An 11,813-nucleotide genomic window follows, 5' to 3' on the forward strand; every position below is an offset into this window, starting at 1 on the left:
TGCATGTGCTGCCCACTCTCTGGCTTGGGGAGGGTCGGGGACTGCACTCTAATGCCTGGGAAGGTAATTCCACCTTTCCCAAAGGTCCAGACCACCCAGCCGCGCTTTCACCCCACAAAAGCACACTGCCAGCCCCTCCCTTGCCACCAGGGGGCAATACCGGGCTGCCATTACTGGGCCCTGCAGGCCTCCCTGTCCACAGAAGTGAAGGGGGCCCTGTGGCCTCCGTGTCCATGGAAATGAAAACAGCCCTGTGGCCTCCATGTCCACGGAAGTGAAGAGGGCCTTGCGCCCTCTGATCTGGGAGGAGGGAGGGTGCCCCTGACTCCTGCCTGACCCGCCACCCTCATTTCCTCCCTGGGTGTGCAAGCCTGCTGCCTGGACCCCTTCCCTGAGCATGCGCCTCTGGAAGGCCCTCTGCAGATAAGCCGGCCAGCCGTGCCCGCAGGCTGAAGGATGCCCACCATCTCACTAACCCACCATCCCAGTGCCTGCTAAGTGGTAAGAAGGCGGTTGGAGCCCCTGGCGTAGGACAGCACGCTGTCATCTTTTCAGGACACTGTGTCCATATAAGCATGGCCAGAAGCTGCCCTCCAGAGTGGCCAGCACCGTGTCCCCGCCCCCGCAGCCTGCTGGGGCCACACACACAGCAGCTCTGCCCTGCTGGACGGCATGAACCTCTGCCCAGTCCACCCGACAACTAGGAGTACTGGATGGGCACCCGCCACAGGAGCTGGGCTCTATGTCAATCAGCCACATCCCCAGAGAGTGCCTCAGACCATCCTTAGCAGACAAAGGAAGTGAAGACCCTTCCTGCTCACCGGCTCCAAGTCAGCAGAGGCGGTCCAGTGCCCCTGCCCTGGGTGCTTTCTGGCCGGAGAGCCACCTCGTGAATAAAGCATACTGCAGGCAGTTAATATTTCATAAGACAGTCATCACTGCGGAGAGTCCATGAGAACGGCTGGGCGCTTGTTTCCGAGTATCCCAGGGCCTCTGTGGGAGCGTCATTTCAGGTGAGGCAGTTCCCAAGCTGACCACCTCCGACACAGCCGGCCCACGGCGCCCCAGGCCTCGCTCCTGCCTTTCCCGAGAAGAGCCGCACACCACAGAGGGCCGCGGCCGTCTGCCCAGACGCTACTGCAGTAGCAATCATGCAATATTCTTCCCATAAAAGAGAGGCCATTCAACCACAAAACCCGAACAGGGCAGGTACCAGGGTCCACTGAGAGGCCTCTCCAGTTCGGAGCGAGAACACGCATGGCACAAAGTGTTCCTCGTGGTGTGGGCACCGGGCCCAGCAAAGAGCCCCTGCTCTGGCAGCAGGAGAAAACCGCAGCTGGAGAAAAGGGCAGTGACGGGGCCATGGGCACGGGTGCACTCGGGTCCTGAGTGGGACTCAAGAGCAGGTGACAGGCCTCGGGCTCCTCAGAGGAGCGTCCAGGAAGGAGGGAGGCCGTGCTAGAGCAGGGGTAGCAAACTCCCGGCACAGGGCCGCGTGGCTGCTGCTGCGGCTTTGTCGGCCACGTGGTCTCTGTCCCAGCTGCTCACCTCTGTCCTTGCAGCGGGATGGCAGCCGTGGGCCATTCGGCTGACCCCGAATGACATGGGTTCAAGCTGTGGGGATCCACTCTATGCAGAGTCCCCCTTCTGCGTCCGCCACCCCTGAGGTGCTAGTAGACCCCTCCTCTTCCCTCTTCTCCTCAGCCTACTCCCGGGAGGAGGGCAAGGCCTTTGTGATGACCTGCTGATACTTAACGTGAATCTCTCTTATCTTCCTTGTGATTTTCTTAATAACACCTCCTTCTCTCTAGCTCCCTTTATTTTAGGAATACAGTTTATGATACACATAACATACAACATTGTGTCTGCGCGATCAGTCAGGCTTCCTTCGGTCAACTGTGAGCTATTTCTAGTAAGTTTTGAAGACGTCAAAAGTTACACATGGATTTTCCACTTTAAGGGGTATTGCAGTCCTAACCGACAGGTCAGCTACATAAATGGATCAGTATGTGACATGGTTTGGCTCCACGTCACATCAAATTGTAATCCCCAGGCCGGGCACGGCGGGTCACGCCTGTGATCCCAGCACTGTGGAAGGCTGAAGCCGGCAGATCACTGGAGGTCAGGAGTTCAAGTCTAACCTGGCCAAATGGTGAAAACCGTCTCTACTAAAACTACAAAAATTAGCCAGGTGTGTTGGTGTGCACCTGTAATCCCAGCTACTTGGGAGGCCAAGGCAGGAGAGTCATTTGAACCCAGGAGGCAGAGGTTGCAGTGAATCAAGATTGTGCCACCGCACTCCAGCCTAGCAACAGAGGGAGCCTCCGTCAAAAAAAAAAAAAAAAAAATGGTTAATATCCGCAGTGAGGAAGGTGATTGGATCAGGTGTTTCTCGTGAAGGACTGAACACCGCCCTCTTGGTGCTGTTCCGGTGACGGCGAGTTCTTGCCAGATCTGGTCATTGAAGTGTGTGGCACCCGCCCCGTCTCCCTCACTCCTGCCATGAGACGCCTGCCCAGTGTGCCTTCGATCATAATTGGAAGCTTCCTGAAGCCTCCCAGAAGCAGAAGCCACCATGCCTCCTGTACAGCCTACAAAACGGTGAGCCAATTAAAACTCTTTTCCTACCAATCACCCAATCTGAGGGCTTTTTAAAAAAATAGCAATGCAAAAAGAAACAAAAATAGTACAGCTGTGCACTAATATTAATAGAACCTATTTGCAGACCAGGCGCGGTGGCTCATGCCTGCAGTCCCAGCACTTTGGGAGGCCAAGGTGTGCGATCACTTGAGGTCAGGAGTTCGAAACTAGCCTGGCCAACATGATGAAACCCTGTCTCTACCAAAAATATAACAAATTAGCTGGGTGTGGTGGTGCACATCTGTAGTCCCAGCTACTCAGGAGACTGAAGCAAGAGAATCACTTAAACCCAGAAGGAGGCTGCAGTGAGCTGAGATCACACACTGCACTCCAGCCTGGGTGACAGAGTTAGACTTCATCTCAAAAAGAAAAAAAAGAAAAGGAAAACCTTTATTGGCAAACACAGGTGTGGGGCCCAATCTGGCCGGCAGGTTATAGTTTGCTGACACCTGGTCTAGAGCAGTGGGCGTCAGGCTGAGGGAACAGGCATGCTTCCTTTCATGCCTGGGGTGCAGAGTCATCTGCATTCCAGAAACATCTTATACAACAGAACTGCTCTTAAAATGTGAAAGGAAAGCAATGAATGCCACACCAGGGTGAAGACTGCGGCCAGCACGGCCACCGTGACCTCTGCGCCCGGCACCCTTGCCCGGACAGCTCCAGATGGGCAGTGACAAGAACGGAGCTGGAAATGACCACGGTGCCTGACGACCTCTCAGGACACTGAAAAAAATTAAATCAACACGTGCTGCCTGTCCCTTCTCCCAGGCTGGCTCTGACCTGCCACACGGGTCGGAATCATCTGCGGCAGTGGCCAGGGTCCTTGGTCAGCCAGGGGTCAGGCTACCCATCGCGCTGGCTCCTGAGGCCACGGGAGAAGTCGCGAGTTCCCAAGAGGGTCTGGGAGGGGTGCCCGCACCTGCCACCCGAGCAGTTTCTAAGTTTGCCTCAGGGACGTGGTGAAAGCCAGAGTCTCAGGTGGCCCGGGTTCTGCCCCCGTGTGGTGTGAGGCCAGCAGCGTGGGCCGGGGAGAGAGGTGGTCCCTCTGAGATCACGAAAACTGCAGCTCCTGAGCGCGTCTGCTGACTCTCCGTTGGTCTCTCTCCTCTCCTGTCTCTCCCTGCCCCTCCTTCCTCATGGGAGGCCGTGTGTGAGAAGCCACGCTATAGGGAACGACGCCCCGTGGGGCAGCTGGGAGACCCCAGCCAGGTCCTCAGAGACGACCCACCTCCCTCCCAGGCACGCACCTCAGCTGCTGCAGATGCCTGAGCCACAGAAACCAGGAGACAGTGATGTCCACCATGAGTTGCTAAGTTTGGGGGTGATTTGTTAGGCAGCGCTGGTGACTAGGACATCGGAGCTGGTCCGGACTGGGGGTGTCGCCTGTGGGGTGAGGGTGGTGGAGGAAAGACAAGGACAGGGCCTGAGGCGCATGGGACCCGCACCAGGTGTTGTCGGGATAACGTTTGCCCCGAGTTGGGGTGAGCCTGCCCCGCGGAGCCCCGCGGAGCCCCCGGCTGTCTGTCAGGGCAGAAGAGAGCACCAGTTGCCTCATGGTGCCTTGTCCTCAACAGGACCCCTGGCTGCCTAAGAGCCGGAAACCCCGACCCAGCTGAAACCACAAACCGTGTCGGCCCCATGTGCCTGGTGACAGTGGCGGTGGCCTTGCTTCGGGGAAGACTCCACAGGCAGCTCCTGTGTCCCCCACCCGCCATGTCTCTGGGAAGCAGGCTCTGTGTGTGGCCCCCTGAGATTTATTGGGGAGCAGAGTGCCTAACTCACCCCCTGTAAAGAAGGGAGGCCCGCAGGGTGAGGTGGCTCACGCCTGTAATCCCAGCACTCTAGGAGGCTGACGGGGGCAGATCACGAGGTCAGAAGTTCTAGACCAGCCTGAGCAACATAGTGAAACTCCGTATTTACTAAAAATAAAAACATTAGCTGGGCATGGGGGCAAGTGCCTGTAATCCCAGCTACTCAGGAGGCTGAGGCAGGAGGATCACTTGAACTGGGAAGCAGAGGTTGCAGTGAGCTGAGATCATGCCACTGTGCTCCAGCCTGGGTGACAGAGGGAGAAACTGTCTCAAAAACAAAGAAAGATGGGCGGGGCGTGGTGGCTCAAGCTTGTAATCCCAGCACTTTGGGAGGCCAAGGCGGGTGGATCACAAGGTCGAGAGATCGAGACCATCCTGGTCAACATGGTGAAACCCCGTCTCTACCAAAAATACAAAACATTAGCTGGGCATGGTGGCGCGTGCCTGTAATCCCAGCTACTCAGGAGGCTGAGGCAGGAGAATTGCTTGAACCCAGGAGGCGGAGGTTGCGGTGAGCCGAGATCATGCCATTGCACTCCAGCCTGGGTAACGAGGGCGAAACTCCGTCTCAAAAAAAAAAAAAAAACAAACAAAGAAAGGAGGGGGAGGGGAAGAGGAGGGAGAGGGGAAGAAGAAGAAGAAAGAAGAAGGAGAAGAAGGAGGAAGAAGAAGAGAGGCCCCCGGGCTGGGCATGGCACGCAGGCTGTGACGCAGGGCCAGCCAAGCCTTCGTGAGCCCACCAGAGCTCTGAGGCCAGGCCAGCACACTGCACCTGTAAACACACGCAGCCTGGGCCTGCCAGAAGCTTGCTCCAGCCTCTGCATTCCTCTTAGCTCAGGCCTCACCGCACTGATTCCTTCCTGCCCGCAGCTCGGAAGGCGCTGCTCTGAGACTTTTATCATCCCACATCTCACACCAACATGAGAACTAAGCTCTGATTTGCTTATCTTGCCCAAATTCCTATATAAGGGGTCTGGAGAGTCATGCCCTACAAACCATAAATCCTCATCAGATGGGTTTTATTTAACCCTGCATATCAAGACTTACTTTCCAATCTGACTCTGGCATAACGTGACAAGAAAGAAAATCAAAATATTTTATTCCAAAACATATTTCTGTGCCATATCTTGAAATAGCCCTGCAAAGCTCTCCTTTGGAAAATTTGCGTGTGTAAAGAATCTCTGGGCTGGGCGCAGTGGCTTGCACCTGTAATCCCTGCACTTTGAGAGACCGAGGTGGGCGGATCATGAGGTCAGGGGTTCGAGACCAGCCTGGCCAGTATGGTGAAACCCCACCTCTATATATTTAAAAAAAACAAAAAACAAAACAAAACAAAACAAAAAAAAACTCTGTTAACTTAGCTACATCTTTTTCTCTCAGGCCCTCCCAATCCTGAAGAGATTAACTGAGAGTCTAGCACCTTTTAAAGATCTGAATAGGAAACATTTATCATCTACTGTCTCTAAGGGCAACCACTATAACACTTCAAAGGACCTTGGTCTCCCCAATCTTTTATCTTAACATGAATATTTCCTTTCTAAGGATCCCAGGTCTTTAGACTCAACCAATTCTCAACCAGAAAATGTTTAAATTCACCTATAGCCTGAACCACCCCCCACACCTACACACACTTTGAGTTGTCTCACCTTTCTGAATCAAACCAATGTATTTTCTTTTTTTAATTCTTTTTGTGAGATGGAGTTTCACTCTTGTCACCCAGGCTGAAATGCAGTGGCACGATCTGGGTTCACTGCAACCTCCGCCTCTTGGGTTCAAGCAATTCTCCTGCCACAGCCTCCTGAGTAGCTAGGATTACAGGCATGAGCCGCCATGCCCAGCGAATTTTTGTATTTTTAGTAGATATGGGGTTTCACCATGTTGGCCAGGCTGGTCTCGAACTCCTGACCTCAGGTGATCCACCCATCTTGGCCTCCCACAGTGCTGGGATTACAGGCATGAGCCACTGTGCCCAGCCAAACTAATGTATTTCTTAAATGTATTTGATTGATACCCCATGCCCACCTAAAATATATAAAACCAAGCTGTGCCCCGACCACCTTGGGCACATGTGCTCAGGACCTCCTGAGGGCTGTGTCACAGGCCATGGGCAGTCATACGTGGCTCAGAATAAATCTCTTTAAATATTTTACAGAGTTTGACTCTTCTCATCAACACCATGACACATAGGGTTAAATAAAACCCATATGATGAGACTTTATGGTTTGTAGGGCATGACTCCCCAGTCCCCTGAGATAGGAATTTGGACAAGATAAAAAAAAAAAAAAAATCAGTGCTTAGTCCTCAATTACTTCAAGGTAGAGAGTGAGTTCCAGCCTTAAAGTAATCTTTGTTGGAGAGAAAATTCCAGAGGTATTGTAACCGGGGTCGTGGGATGTGGGGGAGGCTGGGCTCCCTCCCCGATGGGATGTGCCCTGAGCTTCTTGGGCTTTCGCTCAGCCAAGAATGGGGAGAAGAAACCTGGCAGCGCAGTGATATTGTTCACATAGATATTGGACCCAAAGAGCTTGGCAGAAAAGTGATTTAACAGGCAGAGAGAGAGAGAGAGAGAGAGAGAGAGAGAGAGAGATCCTACACTGCCATGGGAGGGGATCCAGAGATGGCGTTCACATAGGTAAAGGGGCAAGAGGGATTTTAACCCTGGAGTTACTTCCGCCCCACTTAAGTTTTTGTCCAGTGAGAGGAGTTTCTTCAGACTTCCTCTGGAGTGACTGATCTTCAACTTTGATATTGGGTTGGTTGCCTGACCCACAGTTAAAGCCTCCTCCCTCAGAGCTTTTGGCGGGCTTTCTAAACGAAGGCAGCTCACCTGAAACTTTACCCAGCCTGCGCACGGGAAAGTTAGACAAAGAACTCCAGGGTTCCAGACAGGGAGGTGGATGGAGGCAGGCGCTGCGAAGTTGTCTTTGAAGCTACGCCCCTTGTGAGGAGGGAGAAGGGGCAGAGAAGTTAACACAGCCCCTCAGTCCCCCCTCTTAACAGGAAAGTTCAGCTGCTGTTGGGACACGGGCATTGATTGCTCTTTAGCGACTTCCTGCTGAACTGGGGCATAGAATGTGCCCTGCAGTTGAGGTCTCCCCCAGAGGGCAGTCTTTTAGGGGTGCAGGTTGACCCAGAGGTCCACGATAGAGCTTTGGAGCCAAGGACATCTGGGGTTCCATTTGCAGGATCGTTTGTGGCCTTATGGCTTTAATTCTAGAAGAAACGAACTTGGCACGAAGGTTAAAGAGGAGAGGCCCGAAGGCCAGCAACAATAGAATGGTTATAAACGGCCTAGGAGAGGGTAGAGCCAGGACAGCCAGCTGTTAAACAAGCCCCAGGCTCCTGCTTCCTGAAAGGCTTCCGCCCTGTGTTTCACTGATCCCTGAATTCTTTAGCTTTGTTTAAGACAATACCTGATTGGTTTATAAGGTAACAGCATTTCTTCCCAGAAAGAGACAGGTTCCTTCTCTCTCTGCTGTTAGCAGATTTGGGGACCTTCTCTGAGGAGCTGCAGCAGCTGAAGAGTTGAGCTTCCTCTGCAGAGAGAATTAGCAATCTCTTTTGCGTTATTATTTAACTCCTGAGAAAGCTTATAGTCACTGATTAGAGGTAATAACTTTGCCAGTGCCAGTACCAAGTTCTCCTATTATCCCCCCGCACTATGAAAGGAATAAATGGAGTTTGAAGGTCCGGTTACAGATGGCAAAGTTGAGAGTGATCGTCTTGTTAATGCCAGGATGTAAATCAGACTCATGAGCAATGACTTTCCTGGGGCTGTCACTGGAAGAGCAAACATAGATCCTCTGACAGCTCGCAGGTGTATGAAGGGCCGTCTCCCGGAACTTCAGGCTGCGGAGTGGAGGGCTGTGATCTTCTCCAGAAGGTGTCCACGGCTTCAGCCGAGTGTGATGAATCCACGAGTCAGTTCCCACCACCGTAACTGCCGTTGGGGTAGACAGAATAACTGAAAATGGTCCTTCCCAAGATGGGCCTAGAGAGGGAGAGTCTGAGGGGAGACCCTTAACAAGCACCAGGTCTCCAGGGCAGAACAACTCTTTCCCCTTTTCCCTAGGGCAGGCATCCCCAAACTTTTTACACAGGGGGCCAGTTCACTGTCCCTCAGACCGTTGGAGGGCCGCCACATACTGTGCTCCTCCCACTGACCACCAATGAAAGAGGTGCCCCTTCCTGAAGTGCGGCGGGGGTCCTGATAAATGGCCTCAGGGGGCTGCATGTGGCCTGCGGGCCGTAGTTTGGGGACGCCTGCCCTAGGGTGCCCTTCAGGTAAGGTCTTAAGAGCCTGTTGGGCCGGGCGCGGTGGCTCAAGCCTGTAATCCCAGCACTTTGGGAGGCTGAGGCGGGTGGATCACGAGGTCGAGAGATCGAGACCATCCTGGTCAACATGGTGAAACCCTGTCTCTACTAAAAATACAAAAAATTAGCTGGGCGTGGTGGCGCATGCCTGTAATCCCAGCTACTCAGGAGGCTGAGGCAGGAGAATTGCCTGAACCCAGGAGGCGGAGGTTGCGGTGAGCTGAGATCGCGCCATTGCACTCCAGCCTGGGTAACAAGAGCGAAACTCCGTCTCAAAAAGAAAAAAAAAAAAAGAGCCTGTTGGTACTTAGCCAAGCAGGTTATATATTTTATGAGATCTGCTGTTTCCTTGTCTAATACAAGATCATTAGTAAGAAAGGGCTGTTTATAAAGCATCTCATAGGGACTGAGTCCTATTTTTCTGAGGAGAGTTTCCAGCTCTTAAAGAGTGCTTATCAGTGGGGAGGGCAAAGATTAAAAAAAAAAAAATGCTGTCGGTAATAGAGAAGACCACGAGAGGTGGGTTTCCTGTGCCAGTTTCTTTAGGTGTCTCTTAAGAATTTCATTCATCTTTTCCATTCTCCCTGAACACTGAGGCCTCCAAGCACAGTGGAGACGATACTGTTTTCCTAATGTCCTGGAAATTCCTTGGGTCCGTATCTGGTCAATTTCAGGATCTGACCCCTGAAACTTCCAAGCAAATACATGACCAGGTAAGTGAACATGGTGTGAGCTGAACAAGCATCCAGGTAAAATAAATGTGCAAAAAGCCTGGGAACAGATAGGAATGGAGGTTCACATTCCCAGGCTGGATTTCAAGATGAAAAGGTCACACATATGCAGCTTGTCTCAAAGTTACATCTTCAGACTGGGGTGGGAGAGAAGGCAGGGGGGAAGGGCACAGAAGTTTTAAAACGTGGTTTGAGGTCTAGCTGTGTGAAAGGAAAACACACCTCAGGACCCTAAAATCCCTAAGTCATGGGAAAAGTCAGCTGGGAACTGTGCCAGGCAAACTTGCCTCCAGTTTTATTCCTAAATAAGATGCTGTGAAGACAACAAGCTAGGAGGCTCCCTCGCCACAAGGAAATTCCCTGCGGGCCTCAAGATCTTCACCCTGAAACACTTCTGCTGAATTTCACCCTGGCGATGTAAACCGACAGCTGATTCTCACAGGTGTGGGACAGGCCGTCCCCCTGCTCACCAGAGACACACGCCTGTTTGCTTTCTCTGCTTTATTGTTTATGTAAAAATACAGATCCACTAAGTCAGACCAAATTGTATATTCAGTGAAAGGACTCAAAAGAATGCAATCTTGTTTCTTATTGTAGCAGGAAAGGCAGCAAAACAAACCAACACAGAACTGGGAAGGAAGTGGTGGATTATTCAGCTGGGAGCAGCGGGCGGCATAGCTGCCTAACAGCCCAGCTCCCCAACAAAGAAAATCCTTGCCCTTTTAAAGGCTCACAGCTCTAGAAATTACAGGTGAAAGGGTCCTGGGCTTACAGCTCTAGAAGTTACTTGTGAAAGGGTCCTGGGCTTACAGCTCTAGAAATTACACGTGAAAGGGTCTTGATCCATGAATTACGTGTGGGGTATGTGACTGAAGTGGGGGTCTGATCGTGTGTAAGTGAAAACAACGCCTTCCAGAAAGGTTTCTCCATACCATATATGTGCTCTATAGATGGGGCTGTGGTTAGCAGTAGGGGTCTTATCCTTAACCTGGCTGGCGGCACCAACCAGTCCCTCCTCTGGCTGACTTCCAACTTCTCCTCTTGAGACGCAATGTAGAAGGCTGAAAACAATTAAGGGTCTCCTTCCTCATTATCTACCAATGACCTGGAAGCCCCCACCCAACCTTCAAGTTGTCCCTTTTCTGGACCGAACAAATGTACATCTTGTACATATATTTTTTCTTCTTTTTCCATCTTACACATATTGATGTCTCATGTCTCCCTAAAATGTATAAAAGCAAGCTGTACCCCAACCACCTTAGGCACATGTCCTCAGGACCTCCTGAGACTGTGTCATGGGCTTGTTCTTAACCTTGGCAAAATAAACGTTCTAAGTTGATTGAAATCTGTCTCAGATATTTTGGATTCACAGCTGCTAAGCTGCTCGGTTACAACTGAAGGCTCACAGGTTAGGGGTTTTTCAAAGGTAGTTTGGTGGGCAGGGGGCTGGGGTATGGGGAGTGCTGATTGGTTGGGTCTGAGATGAAATCAAGTTGTCTTTTTGTGCTGAGTGGCTTCTGGGTGGGGCCACAGGAGCTGCAGTCTAGCTGGATCCATCCATGTCAAACATGCAAGAAACCTGAACAGGTATCTCAAAAGGCCAGTCTTAGGTTCTACAATAGTGACATTATCTGCGTGAGTAACTGGGAAGTCGGTTATTTTGTGACCTCCAGAATAACGGCTGATGAAAGTTTATGTCTACACCTTAGTGGAATTCCGGCTCCTCTATCCTCCTAGCCCAGTGGGTTCACCTTGCCCACTGCCTAAACACAACCAATTTACCAAGACAAGGGAACTGCAATGGAGAAAGAGTAATTCACGCAGAGCCGGCTGTATGGAAGACCGGAGTTCGATTATAGTCAAATCAGTCTCCCCGGGCATTCAGGGATCAGAGTTGTTGGGGTTTTTTTCCACTTTTTTTTTTTCATTTTTTGGGGGATCAGAGTTCATAAGGATAAACTGGCGAGTATGGAAAGTGGTGAGTGCTGATTGGTCAGTTTGAAAATAAAATCACAGGGTGTCAAAATGAGTTCTGGCTGATTTCTGTTCCTGGGTGGGATTACAGAAGTGGTTGAGCCAGATTATCCATCTGGGTGGTGTCATCTGCTGAATCCCAATGCAGGGTCTAGAAAACATCTCAAGCACTGATCTTAGGTTTTGCAACAGGGATGTTATTCCCAGAAGCAACTTGCAGAGATTCAGACTCTTACAGCCAGAGGTTGCGTGGCCCCTAAACAGTAATTTTTACTCTTGTAGCTTAATGTGTTGGTACTACAAAGGCCGACTGTCCCCAGACAAGATGGATTTTTTTGGGAAA

The sequence above is a fragment of the Saimiri boliviensis genome, chromosome 18 (assembly GCF_048565385.1).
Source record: "Saimiri boliviensis isolate mSaiBol1 chromosome 18, mSaiBol1.pri, whole genome shotgun sequence".
In the NCBI taxonomy this organism is placed as follows: Eukaryota; Metazoa; Chordata; class Mammalia; order Primates; family Cebidae; genus Saimiri; species Saimiri boliviensis.